General features: G+C 38.4%; 1 protein-coding gene across 7 annotated transcripts in view; it reads left to right on the top strand.

The window, feature by feature from the left end:
* The first annotated feature begins 839 nt into the window (after positions 1 to 839).
* MRTFB (myocardin related transcription factor B) overlaps positions 840 to 19,510 on the top strand; it is a 200,080-nt gene continuing 181,409 nt past the window's right edge. For 6 of the 7 annotated variants that reach the window (XR_006783476.1, XR_006783475.1, XR_006783477.1 and 3 more), the window contains exons 1-2: positions 840 to 973; positions 9,246 to 9,309. The gene's annotated coding sequence lies outside the window, so the exon portion shown is untranslated. The other variant, XM_045819319.1, reaches the window with a different exon arrangement.

Here is a 19,510-nt window from a genome sequence, read left to right on the forward strand (position 1 = left end):
TAGGAAAAAGTCACATGGTTCTCTGTGCCCCTAATATGTACATTTTGGTTCTATGTCTTGTGTCCCATAGAACTACTATGCTACCATCATCAAAACACCACCAGTCTGAAGAGGAAATAAAACAGAGTACTTTCACATAGTTTTCAGAGCCATGTAAAGAGTCTGGACAGGGAGGCCTTAGGAAGGTCGTGTAATGTGGGAGAAGCATTTTTCTATCCAGCAGCTCCAAAAAACCCCAGAGGGATTGTAGTAACTAACCATCCAGGAGGGCCTCCTCTCACCTTGGTGACGCTTAGGAGGGAAATAAAGACTGGCGTTGAGATTGGTCTCCCTCAGCGAGAGTTGGGGCAGGGGCAGGACCCGGGGGGTGGGGGTGGGGTTCACAGAGCGGGAAAAATGGGGCTTTAACTTGGGAATCAGACAACCCCGGGTGCCATTTCCTAGCAATGTGTCCTGGAGATAGTGACTTAACCTTGTCAAGCTTCTGTTGCTTCCTCTCTAGAATAGGGAGTATAGTAATATTCATTTCTGAGGGCTACTGTGACTACCCAAGGGGAGTGGTAAAAGTAGTCGGTGCACAGTACGCAGTGCCAGACCGGCTGGTGGGATTATTGTCCCTAAGGTCAGCGTCTTTCCAAAGGCTCTCAGGTCCAGGACTTCAGGCGTGCGCATGCGCGCGCGTACTGGCCGGCCAGGTGAGAGGGAGGCGGCCGCCTTGCACCTGGCTTTTAACCCTTCGCGGTCATTGAAGTGGGCGAAATGGATGTAGCAAGGCAGACGCAGAGGCCTGAGCACCGCTAGGCTTGTCGCCGAACCTAGGGCTGCTTACAGAGAGCGCGCCGAGTCGATTCCAGGCCGGGGTCTGCAGCGCCACGGGAGGGCGGGGGTGCGCCGAGGGGAGCGAAGTCTCGCGAGATCCCGCGCGGCGGCGGTAGCGGCGGCGGCGACGGCAGGAGCGGCAGCGGCCGGGGAGGTGAGCTGCGGGCCACGGTGGCGGCCGTTGGGGGCAGAGGAGGGGGTGAGAGCAGCGCAGACCAAAGGCCGGACCAGGGAGCGGGTCGGGCGGCGACCCAAGTCCTGTGCTCCAGTCCCAGCTCGCCCCCGCGCCTGCAGCGGAGCCACCCGGTCAGCCCCGTCCCGGGACCCGCGCGGACGGGGCGGGGCGGCCGGGCCAGGGCTTCCAGGGCCGGTCCCCCAGCAGGCAGTTCCTGCGCTACGGTGAGACCCCCGGGCCCGCCTCAGTTTACTCCCGCGGCGGGATGGCTCCGAGGACGTGGTGCTGCTGTCTGTGGCAACGCCATTTGAGCCTTTACGCTCAGCACTTGAGCGGCTCCACTCCAGTGCTGCATGGAGAGGTGAAGCGCCCAGCCCAAAGTTAACACTGCTGGGAAGGGGCAGAATGGGGGTTCAAAAGCAGGCACATTGACTCCCGCGCCCACTCCCTTGCTCCCCTCCCATCCTTCTCCCCACCCCCACTCGCAGAGCTTTAAGGCTCTAGTTCTGTACCTCGGGTCCCCATTGGGCTGCGGAGGGTGTGTCTGGAAGTCCCTATCCGCCCCAACGTTGAATGCAACATGGTATATGAATTGTTGGGAGATGGTCCTTGGCTTTTGTCAAATTCCCCAAAGGGTCCTTGATCCTGAAATGGTTAAGAGCTGTTGTTCGGCTCTGTGAGAGTGCAGAAGTGGACTTAGAGTAGCGATGTGCCAGGTGTGGGGTGTCAGGTCGAATGGAACTGGAATATTGGAGCCCTCGGCTTCCTTAGTTACAGGAAGGAAACTTTTAAGTTTGATTTTTGTTAAGCATGTGATTGCACTCTTTGGAGCAGTGGTGATCAAACTTTTCAGAACTGAGGCCATTTCCCTTTGCAAACGTTTATGAAGCCCACTTTACGGCCCTGAAATAAAATTTATCATGAAATACACATAATCATACGATGCTCCAGATTAAATGCAAAGGAGAATTAAATGGAGAACAATGTATGACATGCATTGTAGCACATACTGTGGGAGAAGAGAGCACGTGCCTGGGTGCTTGCACCTGCTTTAAATGAATGCACTTGGATTAAAGAGCGATAAAAATATTAGGAGGTATTTCTAGAAACAAGAAAAAGAAGGGCCAGAGATATAGATGGACACTGTGTGTGAGTGTGTGGGGGATACACCTGAGTGTTGGGATAACCTGTTTATGGTAATAAACAGTTTACATTAAATTAAAGATAAAATGGCAGGATAAAATAAAATTGTCCAGATAACAGACTGCCTCAACCAGTACATAAATAATATTAATATAACCCCTTTGTGGATGCCATATTTTAAAGTTATATTGCACAGCACCTTTTGTGTTGCAAGCTTTAAGATACTGACACTTACTGATAGTAATGAATAAAATAACAAGATTGAGATTTAAGGATTCAATGCTGGTATCTCAATTAGTGGTTGAGATATGCTTAGTTTTATGACACTGCAATTATGTGTTGAGTTAACGATATATGATGTGAGGAAAATGGTCACTAATTTTCAAAGATTATTTTATCTCAACATTCCTCACATTAGCTATGTTCTCCTAAATTATTGTGGGTTTCCCATAGTGTCTTATAAAAAACTTTTTAGTGTTATGCCCTAGAGTAATGCCACTTTACAGTGATTAATCTGACTGGATCTGTAAAAGATTTTCAGGATTGAGATGCATCTTCATTATGTGGGTCTATCCCATGCACCTTGTGAAGTCCAACATTCTGGCCCCCACACGCTTAATGCCAGTGGTGTCTCCAATCACTTTGATAACTAAATATGTTTCTTAGGATACAGTACTAGCCCCCTTGAGACCCAATAGTCGCCATTGTCTTTTCACTTATTAGAGAAAGGGGGGCAGAATTTAACTGACTCAAACAAGTTTTGTTGGAAGAAATTTTCCTTCTGTTCTAACATGGAAAAATCAGTCCCTACTGACTACTGTCAGTCGGCTACTGACACTTTCATTGGTTAATCTCTGGTGGGAGACAAGGTTAGTACCTATGTCCCTTTGAAAAATTTTCTTTGTTTAATGGAAATTGTTAGAAACATTGAGGGGGTAGAGGGATAGAGAGAGAGGCAGAAAGAAAGAAAGAAGAAAAGGAAGGAAAAGAGAAGAAAGAAGAGGGAAAGAAAGAAAAAGAGAAGAGAAAGACCTCATGGACACAGACAACAGTCTGGTGATTGTGAGGGGAAGGGGGTGGGTGGAGGTGGTAGAAGATATGGGGGGATAAATGGTAATTTAAAAATACAATACAAAATAGTGTAAAAATTAAATTATATATGTACATAAAGAAATGTTGACAACTAAATTCTTGAATCATTGAGCAGTTTGAGATTAGAATGGAGTTGGGAAGTGACAGCAATAATGTATAAATAAAAAGGCCTGAATTACAATACAAATCAGTACTGTATAACCACTTTTTAAATAACTTTTATTCCTACATACTAATATCCATATTAGAGAATTTAGGAAATGTAGATGTGTACAAAAGTGAAAATTAAAATGACCTATAATCGCATATGTCCTAAGTCCTCCTAGTATGATTCATTAAAAATTGCCTTTTCACTTGAATCTCAGACATGCAGTTTAGGGGGAAATACAAATTGAGTTAAGAACATTCAACTTAGACTATTTTATAGTTACAGTGTAATATTGTAAATTTCTTCAAGTCTTGTTAAATCTACAAATCAAGTTTATTTTTCCTTTTTGTTGAATGGATAAATTGTTTCTTGCTGTAAGATGTTTATTATTCATTCGTTGTTACTTTTGAAAGGTGCTATGGAAACAAAACATGTACGTAAATACTTATCAAAATAGAAAGATATATTTTAAATTGAGTAGAGATAGATACATCAGATGCTTTTGGATTGGAAAATTATCCAAGTTGAGTGTAATTAATTTTTATTACTTTGAACAAGCAGTATCACGTTCCAGGATAAAAAGAGGTCACTTCCTTTTTTTTTCCCCCAAGGAAAAAACTATTTTTTAAAAAATATTACTACTACTTTTTACATTCATCTGTACAAAACTGAACTGAGTAATATGATTTGCATAGATATGGAAATTATTCCAGTTTTTAGGTGTGGGGGATACATTGTTGAGTGGGCAAAAATTCATGCCTATATGGATGAAAATGAGTCACTGATTATGCACATACCTGATTATAATTATAAATCTTAAGCCTATAAACCTTAATTATAAATCTAAGCAATTTCATTGATTTTTTTAAAGATGCCTATCTAAGATAGAATGGTATCTTAAAATTGGCCTAGTTTAGTTAGCAGCTTTTCTTAGCATTACCTAAAACAATAGTGCACAGGTGGCAAACATATGGTCTGAGGGCTGAATCCATCCCTCTACCTTGTTTTATCTGGCCTAGCACCTTGTTTCTACCTGGTGGCAGTGCTGAGCTCCCTGCCCCTAGTCACAGAGTAGTTACATTTGCACAGTCCTAAAAATTACATTCAGCCCTTTGAAGGCAACCTTGAGGCTGATGTGGCCCCTGGTGAAAATGAGTTTGACATCCTTGCAATAGTGTATCTGAAAATAGATGACATCTTAGATTCAGTGAAATAGGGAATACGTAGAAATTTTGGCACATTGATTAATTTTTTTAAACTTAAAAAAATTATTTATTTTCAGAGAGAGAAGGGGAAAAGAAGGAGAAGGAGAGGGAGAGAAACATTGATGGGTTGCCTCTCACATACCCCTGTCTGGGGACCTGGCCTGCAAGCCAGGCATGTGCCCTGACTGGAATGAAACCAGTGACTTTTCAGTTTGCAGACTGGCACTCAATCCACTGAGCCACACCAGCCAGGGCTAATTAATTTTTAACACCAAAAACTTTATCCAAGGGATGACTTGCAAAATTAAGATATATAACATGTCTAGATCTTTCCATCTAAACCATAATTCTTTACTCAGAAACTTCCTGTAAAAATTATTTCCATATAGAACAATGGAGAATCAGTATTTGTAAACAGAAGAAAAAAACTCCTTGGTGATTTTCATGGCAAGCACATGGTGTGGTTAATGTGTTTTGAGGTAAAGTTAATCAGTACTGATTTACCAATCAGTGTTGGTAAAGTTGTACCAACAACCAGGTAGATGTATCAATATGGTTTTTTGGTTTTTATCATTCTGGAAGGCTCATAGGTTCACTTTATAAATGAAAGTTTTCTCAAATGGGACATTCTTACATTGGATTTCAGTAATTCATAATTGTTATTGTTGTTTTAATAAGAAAAATGTTTGAAAACATATTTACTGTGGGCTAATTACAGAATTTATATGGGAAGCAACATGGTTATCTCTTAGCCACAAAACCTGTGTAAGGACTTTTTCCATCTGATATTGAGGGCAAGTTTCACAGAAAACTCAACCACACGAAGACTGCTCACCTTCTTCTGCAAGTGGACATCAGGTTTTGTTCACAAAGTGTGGCCCCTGAGCCAGCAGCATCCTGGAGCTTGGCAGAAATGCAGATTCTGGGGTCCATCCCAGACTTACTGGACAAGAATCTACATTTTAACATGATCCTCCTCCAAGTGATGCAGGTGAATGTGTGGGAAGCATCGGATCGGGTTATTGGCTCTCAAACTTGAGTGTGTATTTTAGGGATTGCTACCTACTGTTCCCACAGTTTCTTGTTTAGAGCATTTATATTTCAATAGGTTTTCAGGAGATGCCGATGCTGCTGGTACAGGGACCATACTTTGAGAAGCATTAGATTAAAGCTTCCTTTCCATTGCAACTTCCTGTTCTCTCTTTTAATTCTTTACCCCTCCAAATAACTTAAATAATTGTAGTCATACACTTTAGCTTGGTTGAAGAAGAAAAATTACATTGTCTTTTATAATTTTCAGTGATGTTCACACTAAAATTGCTTGTTAATATCTAATTTCAGAGAAAAAAATCTCTTTTTAAATGCTTGTTAGATTTTGGCTTTGATTTATGGGTAGTTCTCTTTTTTATGAGTTATACTTTTAACACTTTAAAATTATTTTTGTATAAATAAAATTTTCATATTGTTTAAATATTAAAACAGCAATATTTTGAGGAGTCTAGCAACTGTCTTGGTCTGATCTGTTCCCCTCTTCCCACAGAAAGCCTCTTTTGTTTCCCATTGAAGTCTCTTGTTTCTTTGTGTAGATAGAAGTAAATATTGGTATACTATGTATACACTCCCTTCTTTTTATATAAAATATAGCATTCCTTGTAAATTATTCTGCTGCTTTTGCATTTTTTAGTTAATATATCTCTGGGATCTTTCCAGGTTAGTGTATAGAAAACAAACATGTATGCCTGTGCTGTAGTTTATTGAACTCACTCCTACCGATGCACATTTGAGTTTTCCCCAATCTCTTACAATTGCAGACAAGCTGGCATGAATAACATTTATGCATATCATGTTGTATATGTGAGGTGTCTATGTAATGCATTAGAGCACCTGTTTCTCTGCAGCCTCTGCAGTAGGCTCCATTTACCAACCTTTGGATGTATATCAATTTGATAGGTGAAAAATGGTAACTTGGTGTAGTTTTCATGTGCAATACTCTGATTACGAATTAGGCTGAACATGTTATATACTTAAAGACTATTTCTGATTCTTTTTCTATGAACTCTCTGTTCCTGCCCTTTGCACATTTTTCCTTTGAATTGCTTTGTTTCTAATCAATTTCTCCTTGTAAATTAGATTAGCCCTTTGTGATGAGTTTCAGTTACCTCCAGTTGTCATTTTTAAACTTACTTTCATGTATTTTGGTATAGAGCAGGCTTAAAAGTTGTATCTTTGAATTAGGTAGTTATTAATCTTTTATGGTGTCTGGATTGAATCACAGAAAGGCCTCCATGAATTTGGAATTTGTCCCTGTTTTCTTTGATCACATTTGTGGTTTAATTTTTAAGTTAAATCTTTGATCGATTTAGAATTTATTCTAGTGTTCAGGAATGATATATAGTTTCAATTTTGTTTTTTCCCATATGACTACCAGTTGTCTTATCCATTTATTTCAGAATATAGCACACCTTTATTGTACTCGGAACTTCCTGATGGGGTACACCTGTCAACTCTCTGTTCTATTCCGTTAGTCTTTCTATTCATACACCAGTATACATTATTGATTTTATAAAATGTTTTAATATCTTGTGAAGCTAGTTTCCCCTGTTGTCCTTCAATTTCCTGGCAATTCTTGCTTGTTTATTTTTCCATGTGAACTTGAGAATCATTTTGTCTTGTTTTTGGGGAAAACTCTTTAAAAAATTTGAGATCATGTTAAATCTATACACTGACATAGGGAGAATTGACAGTTTTCTAGTGTTGAATTTTCCTATCCAGGAGTATTGTATATATTTTTTCATTTGATTTTACTCTTGAATCCTTCTGAAACTTTTAAAGTTTTTCTCATATGTTTTGTCCATTTCTGTTTTTAAAGATTTTATTTATTTTTTTAGAGAGGGGAAGAGAGGCAAAGAAATATCGATGTGTGAGAGAAACACTTGTTGGTTTGTCTCTTGCAAAACCCCAACTGGGGACCTGACCTGTAACCCAGGCATGTGCCCTGACCGGGAATCAAACTGGTGACTTTTTGGTTTGTGGGTGACACCCTACCCATTGAGCCACACCAGTTAAAGAGGTTTTGCCCATTTCTTGTTAAATTCATATTAAATATTTTATTTTATCATTGCTTTTGTAAGTGCAATCTTCTCTTTATCTTTTCTAAGTGATTTTGATTGTGTGTATGAAAGCTCTTTATTTCTGTGTAAGTATGGATATTGACAGACCCAGAATATATAAGTCACTTTAACAGGCTTTAAATTCTGCAAAATCCCTTACACACGTTTGCCTAAGAGAAAGACTGAGCAGTTAAACTTGTGGTTTAATTTTGTGTCTGCATTTATTAGGTGTGTGGACATCAGGGAATCTCTTCGACTTCTCCCAGACTCATTTCCTAATCTATAAAAGGAACAATTCTATCTTTGCTAGAAAGTTGGGAGAATTAAAAATGAACATGTAAAGCTCATCATGTAATTCCACTTCTGCCATCACTGCTAATGCCACAGTGGGTTGAGGTTGCTGTTATTTTTTTTCCTCCTACACTTACCCCCTCTCACCTTTAAAAGGGAAAAAAAGAAATTATAAAAAAAAACAGTAAAAAGATATTAGAATTGAAATTAAAACAAATAAAAGGTGTTAAAATTGAAGTGGTTCAACCTGAGCAGGAAAATCAACATACTTGAGAACAGACCAAACCAGCATTTGCCATCCCTCCTGCTTTCTATCCTTACACCTTACTGCCCTCTTGGATGCACCTTGACAACAAGGCTACCCAGAAGTCCTGCATTTCCTATCATTAAGTGTTCCACTGTCCATTTCTACCAGTTCAGATACATGCTGTCCCATACCTAGTAGAAAACAGTATCTGTCTCCTTAAGTAGCTCATCTGTCCTATGTAGCGTGCCCCTTGATAGACTGGAAGCTGTGAAGAAAGAAACTCTCCGTCCTGTCCATCAAAGTGCCCAGCAAAACACCTGGCAGCGAATAGACTTTCAGGGTTGTTAAATAAATGAATAATAATTGACTTTGATCTTTCTTTTGTCTTATATTGTGTGTCTGGGTAACTCTTCTCTCTCTCCCAGTACTCTGTAAGCCTCTTGAAGACAAGATTATGCCATTTCTTAATAATATAATAATGGTGATGGTAGAGGCAGTGAGACACAAACAGATTTATTATTATATAAAAGCAATAATTAACATTTATTCAACATTTATTACATTCCAGGAACTCAAAAAGTCCCGATGTGGATTATGTCATATAATCCTCAGCATTCTATGTGTTGGGTACTATTACTATACATATGGGGAGAATGAGGCACATGGAGGCTTGGGGACTTGCCCCAGATAACAAAAGCTAGGGAGTGGTAGAGCTGGGATTCCAATGCAGACGTTTTGAGTCTAGCAACCCAACTGTTCACCTGCTTCAGTACTTGAAGCCTATTTATGGAATATAGTCATTTATATATATATAATTTTTTGAGAAATTTAGGAGAGGTTAGTTAATTGAACTCTCACTTTCCTTCCCAGCTATCCCATTTTAGTGACTTCTGTTTTGTTCTTTCCTATTAATCTCATATTTCATGTTCTCCAAAAGGCTTTATTTGACCACACTTCCTGGCATGTAAGTAGGGGTTCAGTAAAAAGTAATTTTCACTTTTTTTTCCTCTTCTAGGTTCAAAATAAAGGTGCTGATAAAGAGAATGTAAGACAAGAAAATAATTAAATATTTGACCGAGGTAAGTTTTTTATTATTTAACTTTAAAAAAACCCTTTTCTTCTTATTATTGTTTTTAATTCCTCTTCATAGCCTTCTTTCTTGAGGTGTAAAAGGGAGATTTTTTTAGGAGTGTTTAAGTTCATGGAACCTGGGGTTCTTAAGGTGGATGCCAGAAATGTGAGCTGTTTGAATGCGATCATTTAAATTCCCCTTATCTCCATGTTTTAGAGCATGCTACTGAGAAGGAGACCTAGTAGGTGGAAACCCATAAGCTGTTTGGTAACTATATATATATATATATATATATATAACATTCAGCAAAGACATTGTTTTTTTAAAATAGGGAATTGAGGGATTTGAAGTCACTTCTGGTGACATAGCAACTCTTCTTGTTCTTAAATGAGAATTTGGTGTGCAGGATGATGCTCCAGCTAACAGCCACAAAGCCAGGGCATACACAAACCAGTTTTGAAGGAGTAAATGATTGGTGTATATTGTCATTAAGTTTGCATTAAGATTTAAAAGAGAGGCACCTCTTCTCTTTTGAGAAGGGCTTTGTCCCATACACCAAAAGGTTCTAGGTTTGATCATTGGTCAGGGCACATACCTAGGTTGCAGGTTTGATTTCTGGTCAAGGCACATACAGAAGGCAACTGATTGATGTTTCTCTCTCCCTCCCTCCCTCTCTTTCCCTTCCTCTCTCTTCCCCTACACCTTCCTCTCTCTAAAGTCAATGGACATATCCTCAAGTGATGATAAAAAAGAAAAGAAAAGAAATTTAATTTCTTAGAGATTATTTTGTTCATTAGATTCCTCTTATAGGTGAGATCATGTGGTATTTGTTTTTCACCACCTGGCTTATTTCACTTAGCATAATCTCTAGTTCCATCCGTGCTGTCGCAGAAGGTGGGAGTTCCTTCTTTCTTTCTACTGCATAGTATTCCATTGTGTAAATGTACAGCAGTAAACTAACAAACAGAATAGAACCACAGACATGGAAAGGTGGAACAGACTTGACAGTGACCAGAGGGGAGAGAGGAGGAAAATAATGATGGAAAGAAGGGGAAGGGGCTAGTTAAAGAGCATGTATGAATGACCCATGGACATTGACAATGGTGTGGGAAATGACTGAGGGAGTGAGGGGGTGGGATGGGCAGAGGAGGGCAAAGGGGGGAAATTAGGACAACTATAATAGAATAACAATGCCAAAATCTTTAAACAAAATTTCTTGGAGATTAAAACTAGCACCTGTGAGTTTTAAATTTATATAAATATAGATGTATGTAATTAATTATAGTTGACACTTGCTACCCTAACATTTTACAACGTTTTGTTTGGACTATTGATTTGAACTATGTCTCAACTTATTTTCAGATTCACTTATATTGGTGTGTTTTAAATAATGCTTTTCATTTGTGTTTGTTGTTGCTGTTAAGGGCAAACGAGAATCTAAACTAGGTAAGATTCTAGATCTTACTAAGGAATCCTATGTGTGTTTCCTATTATAGACATGGGAGTATTTGTCAGTTAGGTTATTTGAAGACAGGATAAAATGAATGCCCCCAAATAATTATGGTTATAATGGAAAGAAACTGAGTTATATTTTAATTGTAGGTTTTGACATTTATAAAAATAAAAGTAGAGATATGGATTGCCAGACATGGAGAATTTATAAATCTTTGTCCCATACCCTGCCTATTAAGCTTTTCTGACTCCTACACCAGTTTTTTACAGCCAAAATAAACAGAAGATGGAAAAGTTATCTAATACATTTAGCAATGTTGTAGACTCTTGCTTCATACATTTTGTTTCCACTGGAATATGGGATTTTTATAAGGGAATGCATAAGCTAGTTTTAACTAGTATTTCAGTAGCTGTTATTTGCGTGTAAAAATTTAAAAAAAATTATTTATAATTCCCTAGCAATTTATTTGTATTTTAATTTGCTTAGCAACTCCTTCTTTAAAAAATACTGTCGTTCAAAGTTATATGTAGGCAAACTTAAAATTACTGAATCTTTATTAGTTGAATCTAAATTAATAAGATTTCCTAGACTTTTTCTCTCTGATATTGTGGCTAATGGTATAACCTTGTATTTGTTTTCTAAAATAACCAAAATTTCAGGTTCTCGAATCTCTTTTCTGTGGCTATATAGGAGTTTGTTTATTGGTAGCTTTTATTTCACTGATAAATTAATTTCTTTAAACCCTTCTTTAAAACCCTAATTCCAAAAATACTCCTGGCAGGTGAGGAATTACTAGTAGTAATGGTTAAACTGAAGTTGCAATTAAAATTAAGACTTTATCATTTGTTTCTGCTCTTAGCTGCCTTGTAAAACTTTTTGTATGGTGTTAAAACAGATTTTAAGATATCGTTACATACTTAATGGGTTGGATTTTGTGCATTTGTAACAGTTTCTTCCTACTTCAGCCATCAAGCTTAAAGTTTAGACTGGCAGTGTTAGTGGTTATTTGTTTGAAAAGTTGGAAAGAGGAGAAGTTCTGTCTTCATATACAGAATTTGTGGTAGCAGAATATTTAGATGAAACTCTTGTGGTCAGGATGCAAGTATAGAACTGCAGTAGGAAGGAAAAAAACTGTAAGTGCTTTCTTTATACAATGGGTAATGGATCCCTAGCAAAGCCAACACTGGGCATCTACAGTGTCTGTAATTGACTTGGTCTCTCACAGAGGTCTTACTAAGTCAGAATCTCAAGTGTAGTTTGAAGAAAAAGAGATGGAGAACAGCAGCTTTGGGCCACAAATTCCATAAAGAGTACAGAGCTTAGTGAACCTCTCTAGGGATATCCTTGGCTTCTGACTGTCCCATCCTACTTGAGAAATATTTCCCTCCTAACCCTGGAAGCTTTCTTTGCCTAGTGTTGTGGCATGATGGAAATGTGTATGCAGCTGGGTAGAGGAAGTCTGACTCTGCCTATTACTGCAGTTTAGATGCTCTCTTTAAATAGATGCCAACATGGGAGTATGGCTGTAAAGCATCATTTCCTCTGTATCATAGCAGTATAATGACAAATCTGGGAATTCCACGCAAGTTTTTCCTTCATGCCAGTTTGTTCAGAGAAGACACCTAGTTCATGGTGAAGGTCGTGTAGATTAAACCCAATAAGTTTTGTTTTAAATAGATTTCAGTAATGTAATAATGTTTGTCAGTCTGAATGTTCTAGCAGCCATTACTCAAACATTAATTGCTGTCAGTGAGAAAAGATATCCTCCTACATCTTTTCTGGAGTGCTTGAAACCATCCTACTTCCTTTTTCTTTTACTTTAAGAACTGATTACTGACATGGGAATTATAATCAGATTGCATCAATCTTTATGGAAAGGTAGCCAATTATTGCACTAAAAATACGCATTTTCTGTAATAGTAAGTGTTTCTCTTGGTGTATCTCTCTTGGTTCAGTGCTTTCAAATACTTCTCAGGTGAATGAATGCTTTGTGTTATGCCCTGGTTAAACACATTTAAAAACAGACTTTCTTGATGACTTTCCTACCTTCAGTTCTATGGGAACGGGGATAATTGATTTAATGTGAAATCTTCATAGGATCTTTTCGTTGTTTAGATGTCCTTGGGGTAAAATAAGGATGAAAGATGTCAATTACTTATATGATCATTTAAGTTCTAAAATGAATATGTGCTTTGAAGAGTTGAGAGTAGTGGGGATTTTTATGGTGGGATGTACATGTTGAACATTGGGCCCCACTGTTGGTGTGCATTTCCTCATTTCGTTCTCACAGCTCTGAGAGGGCAGATATAATCACTCAATAGAAGGCCACAGTTATGAAATTTGTCCTTGGGCATGCAGCTTCAGTAGGTTTAAAAAAACAGTGACTTGAATCCAGATCTCTGTGGCTCTGGAGTCAGTGCTCTCCTTTATACACATAGAGAAAGGGATTTCACAGTTGTTAGGTTGTTTCCATTTTTGTAGATAATTGAAATGTTGGAGGGAATGAAGACAAAGCTACTTTGTCACCATCATCACCATCATTCATACCATCCCCTTTATTTCTAAGTTCTTCAACATCAACCAATGAAGTTTCAGAGCCTGCCAGGGTGTCTGGCTCACTGTGTCCAATACAACGTAGGCTTGTTTAATTTAGCAGTGCTCTGAGATGAAAGGTTTCTGACGGCCAAGTACAAACAGACCTTCTGTGGGATGTTAATTCTATGGGATGTTACAGGAGAGAATGCTTGTTTTTCCTTGCTCTTTGCTAATAAAGAAGCTGGCACATTTACTCAGGAGTTAATAAGGATTTTGATTTGTTTATATCTGTGTAATCAAAGGGAAGTGAACAATTCTGGTAAACATTTTTCTTTGTGCAGTCTTTGGTTAATTCCATTTCATAACTGCCAGGGAATTGCAAATTGTGTGCTCTTTTGTTCTTTTCTCTTTTTACTATACATTTGATTTTATGGTTGGTTGTTGTAAGAAATCATTTCCTCTTTTGAACAGATTGTGTATTTTTTTACAGGAGGTTATCCTATAGTAGGCAGAGCGATTTAACCAGGCCACCGCACAGAGATGTCACTATATGATTTTGTTCAATCCCTTTTTAAATGACAGCTGTATTGAGATGTGACTCACATACCATGAAGTTCACCCATTTAAAGAATACAGTTCAATGGATTTTAGTATATTCACAGAGTTATGCACCTATCCCCACTGTCTAATTGCAGAACACTTTTATCACCCCAAAAAGAAACCCCATGCCTGTAAGCAGTCACTCTCCATTCTTAACCTCTTTCCAGCCTCTGGAAAATACTTTCTACGTCTGTAGATTTGCCTGTACTGGACATGTCATATAAATGGAGTCATACAACATGTGGCTGTTTGTGTCTGGCTTCTTTTACTTACCATGTTTTTGAGGTTCATCTGTGTTGTAGCATGTATCAGAATTTCATTCCTTTTTGTGGCTGAATAATACTGAGTTGGCCAAAAGGTCCATTTAGTTTTTTCCGTAAAAGACACTTTTTATTTTCATCAATAACTTTATTAATTTGGAGATTTTGAGTATGTTGCCTCTCTCCCACTATTGGCTTCTAGTTGGTAGAGGCCACCGGTGCTGTTAAACATCTTCAAATGCATAAGACAGCCCCACAGCAAAGAATTATTTGACCAGAATGTCAATTGTGCCAAGAAACTTCACAAACCACTTTTGACACATTTGATCAATCACAGCATCTTCTCCATACACCGCACAAATCTTGTTTTGCATTTTAGTTGTGTTTTTACATTTCTTAAAATAATAATGCATAATATGCTGAAAATGTTGCATAAAGTTTTGGGGAGGACATATATTTTCATTTCTCTTAGATATATACCTAGGAGTAGAATTGCTGGGACCTATGATAACTCTACATTTAACTTTTTGAGAAACTGCCAAACTATTTTTCAAAGTGGCTGCACCATTTTACATTTCCTTCAGCAATGTTAGAGGATTCCAATTTTTTCATGTCCTTGCCAACACTTATTTTCTGTGTTTTAGTTTGTTTGTTTTATAGTAGCCATCCCAATGGGTGTACAAAGTTGTGTCTCATTGTAGTTTTGATATGCATTTCCCTATTATTAATGATATTGAACATCTTTCCATGTGCTTATTGGCCACTTACAGTGATATATCTTTTTTAGAGAAATAGCTGTTCACGTTCTTTTTCTATTTAAAAAAATTTTTGCTATTGCATTGTAATATTTCTTTATTCTGGATATACACATGTGCACACACATTCTTATCAGATATAAGAGTGTCTGATATCTTCCTGGCCCCAGATATCTTACAAAAGCTTTTCCTTCCATTCTGTGGGTTGTCTTTCACTTTCTTGATGTCATTCTTTGAAGCAAAAGCTTTTAATTTTGATGAATTCCAATTCATCTATTCTTCTTTGGTTGCTTGTGCAGTCTTCTCTGTGTTTGAAATTTTGTGTAAGTTAAAAACTCATCCCTTATTTCTAGACATCTATTTACTTATTTATTTATTTATTTAAATCCTCACCTGAGGATATGACTTTAGGGAGAGGAAGGGGGACACAGACAGACAGACACTGATGTGAGAGAGAAACGTCAATCAGTTACCTCCCAAATGCCCCAGCTGGAGATCAAACCCACAACTTAGGTATATGCCCACTTTGGGGGTCAGGCCCACAACCTTTTTAGTGTAACCAATTGAGTACCCTGGCCAGGGCTAGTCATCTTCCACTTAAAAAAATGGTGTAAAATTGAATGGTCAGCTAGTTAACTGTATAGTGGGTTAGAGGTATTAAACATCCTTTGTATTTTCAAATATGCTCATCTAATTCAATGTGAGAAGACCAAGTTTCCTAATCTAATACCCAGTGTGCCCTTTTTTTTTTTTAATTAGAAAGATGTCTTTTGCCCTGGCCTGATAGCTCAGTTGGTTAGAGCATTTTCCCCTGATACATCAAAGTTGCGGTTCGATTCTAGTCACCACACGTACAAGAATCAACTGATGAATGTATGAATTGGTTTAGCAACAAATCAATGTCTGTCTGTCTTTGACTCTCTCTCTTCCTCTCTCTCCCTTTAATTCAGTAAATAAAAATTAAAAAGAAAAGCCCAGGTTGGTATGGCCCACTGGATTGAGCCCCAGCCTGTGAACCAAGGGGTCGCCAGTTCAATTCCCAGTCAGGGTACGTGCCTGTGTTGTGGGCCATTTTATTATATGCCCCCGTTGGGGGCACTCGACAGCCACACATTGATGTTTCTCTCCCTCTCTTTCTCCCTTCCTTCCCCCCCTCTGGAAATAAATGAATACAGTCTTAAAAAATTCAAAAGAAAAAGTAAGATTTCTTCTCAGTTTTCTACCTAGCTTCAAATGCGTGTGTCATTCTGTTAACATTGATAAGTGTTTCGTGCACTGAGCACTTGACTGGGCTTGGGGATCCAGAAGTGAGTGGAACATGCACCCTGTCCTCAAGGAATAAGAGATCACACTCCACGCTGGAAGCATGCACAGAGGAGGCACACAGAAGAGAGAGGGAGCACTCTCCTCCATCTGGGTGAGAATGCCCCATTAAGAGGAGATATTGTGCTCAGGCTGCAAAGATGTGTAGGCTATCAAAACTTTTTGTTATGGTCTGTGATTCTGTCTTCTGGTTGCTTACTTTTTTGTGTGTCTGCCATGTTTCCTGGCCCCAGATATCTTACAGCAACCATATTTAGGATTGTTGCTATAATAAAATGTCAATATAGCTGTGATGACTTTGATGCCTAGAAGTGAGCCTAAAGAAACCAGTTTAATTTCTTTAGGTCTAATTAGTTCAGCATGGTATGTGTGCAGTGTATATGTGTTTGTCTAAGCAGAACAAATCCAAGTAGTTTCATATAGTCAGAGCATAAAATTTGAGGCAGGGAGTAACAGTTACTTGGTTGGAGAGGAAGTTTGATTATGGAGAGTTGGGTGTATTCTGTTAAGGAATTCAGATTTTGCCCATATTGATGGGATACTGTTGATGAGTCCAGCAGGGGGAGAGTGATGTGGTCACTGTTGCTACTGTATTATGGATGCTGGGTGCAGGGGCAGGACTGGACCCAGAAGACCCATTAGGCTGTTAATACAGGTGAGAGCTGATGAGGACCTGAACTAGGGCGTTTGTGGCTGAGTTGGGTAAGACAGGCTGTAAATGTTTAGGAGCTATTAGTCAGGAATCCTGACTACAGGTAACAGAAACCCTGCTGAAACTATCTTAAATGAAAAGGGGAATTAATTGGAAGATCCTGGAGAAGATCCCAAAAGAAATGAAATGCTGCAGAGACCAGTGATATTGGGGATTAGAGTGGTGCTTGTTATCACAGGCGCTCTTTCCCCTGTTCTCTCAGACTTTTCCACGGAGCAGTGGCCATCTTTACACTTTCCAGTCAATAGGAAGAAAGAGCTTCTCCCTCCCAGCTATAGTTTGTAAAATCCCAGGGGCTCTCTTGGCTTCAGGTTTTGTGGCTTCACCAGGCACTGGGGTCTTTGTGGAAGCTCTCTAACACCATCACATTGAGAGTTCATAGAAGTATGGAAAAGGTGGTTCTGGGTGGAGCCAACCTTATCCCCCTACTCTGGGAATACAGACCAGACCCAGAGATTGAGAAGATCTGAGGAGGAAGTGAGGATCAAGAGTACCTCCTAAGTTTGTGGCTTTGGTAACTTATGATGGCACCACTCAAGAATAAGGGTTCAGGAGCAATTAGATCAGAGTGCAGTGAGTAGACTGAGTTCAGTTTTAGAGTAGCCTAGGCTGGGATGTAGGGCTAATCACAATTTGTATGTCACATATTTTTATAACTCTGATTGGTTTGGCTTCCTTCACCATCAGAAGCCTCACGAGGACAGAGACTCTTTATTCTCTTTGCCATCAATCTCCAGAACCTAGCCTGCTGTACTTGGCAGTAGTAGGTTTTCAGTAAATATCGATGTGAATGAATGAATTCAAGTGAACACTTCCAGCAGATAGCTGGATGGACAGTTTGGATCTCAGATGAGGACAGGAAAATAGACTTGGGAGTCATCAGTATGGGGGTAGAAGGGAGACAAGCCTTGAGAGTTGTCTTTATTGGCTAAGGGAGTGAAAGTTCCTTGTATTGTGTCGACCTGTAATTTTCATGTCCAGGTAATGAAATTGTGTCTTTTCTCTGCCTTGCCTAGTATTTAATGCCAGTAATTATCTCCTGACAATCCTGTCAATGATTTTTTTAAAAATTTTGTGATAGAGTTAGGGTTGTGACAGGGAAATAAAGGTGGTAGAGACAGAAATTCTACTTCCTTTTAAGAATAACTGACTCATGGGATGAAACCTTGGATATGATTTCAGATCACTCCTGTAAACTCTCACAAAAGATGTTTATAAAACACTTGGAACAATACAGATTGTACTAAGAAAATGTGCTTTGATCAACTCTGGAGATACAAAGCAGGGAACTTAATAAATCAAATCCTATTTGTGAATGGAAAGGACTGGAAGTTCACCTTAAAAGTAGGAATTCAGTGCACATCAAGGCTTAAATTTTGTATTCTGAATAGCAGATGTTATCTTAGTTTCATCTTTTATATAAAAAGAAAATGAATTGCAGGTTTCAGATCTTCACATCTTGAAATCTGACTCCTGATCCTAATCTCTTAATTACTATTGGAACACTAGTCTAGAAATGGAATTTGACTTTGGTTTTTTACCCATTAATTTTGGGGTGAGTGTGCTTCCAGCCCTTTATATTTAGAAAAACCAAACCACTGGTAGTTTGGGTATGCCATAACATTTATTATTTAAATATTAGAAAAACACGGTAATGTTTATATAAAGTGGTAATATTATGTTCATACTTGGGAAAAGTGGCTTGTTTTTCATTTTAAGGCATAAATATAATTGTATCTATATTCCCTTCCAGTAGCAATGATGTAAACCATTTTTTTAAAATTTATTTAATTTTTTACTAAAGAACTTCCACTAAATTTACCTGACTCTAAATACAGGCCAGTGTCTTTTAGCAAGTTGTAATTTAATAGAGCATTTCTAAGAACTCAAATTGAGTAGATAATAACATCTCAGCTTTTGAAATTACCATAAGATATAGTTGATTCTTGCATAAATTAGTTAAATACATGACTACATGGAAAAAACCCCAGACCCCTGCAAATTGTATCCTTTTTGAAATATGAGCTGACATTTTAAAATGTTGATTTTTGGAGGCCCCTTGTCAGAAAAAGAAAAAGTTAAAATGCATCTGATATTGTTTAGCTTATTTTATATTCTGAGATAATTTTATTCTTAAGAGGTAGTTAGTTGTGCTCTTTGCTAATTAATTCTTCAGAAGTGGCATTATTAAAAATAGAAAAGGTAACAGACTAGGTATGAGGGAGGGAGGGAGCAGCTCTTACAGATAGTGGTAAGCACATGGCCCTGAAGAAAGAGGCCTGCATCCTTCGGCAGTTGGTTTCTGGACCTGTCAGGGTCACCGCTGTTATGTACCACCTAAAATGGCAGCAAGATCACGGTAAAATTCACATACACAGTATTTCCACTTACTTCATCTTTGGCTTTTTCTGTGACTGATAAATAGAATTCAAAAAGGAGCATTAAATAATGGGGGGAAATTCAAACATTTTATCTCTACCTAGATTTAGTCTAAGAAGAATTTGTTTGAGGAAAGTATATGGAAAGTATATGGAACTTTCCATATGGAAAGTATAAAACAATTGGAATGC

The sequence above is a fragment of the Phyllostomus hastatus genome, unplaced genomic scaffold, assembly GCF_019186645.2.
Source record: "Phyllostomus hastatus isolate PE091 unplaced genomic scaffold, TTU_PhHast_1.1 phas_scaffold_385, whole genome shotgun sequence".
Classification (NCBI taxonomy): Eukaryota; Metazoa; Chordata; class Mammalia; order Chiroptera; family Phyllostomidae; genus Phyllostomus; species Phyllostomus hastatus.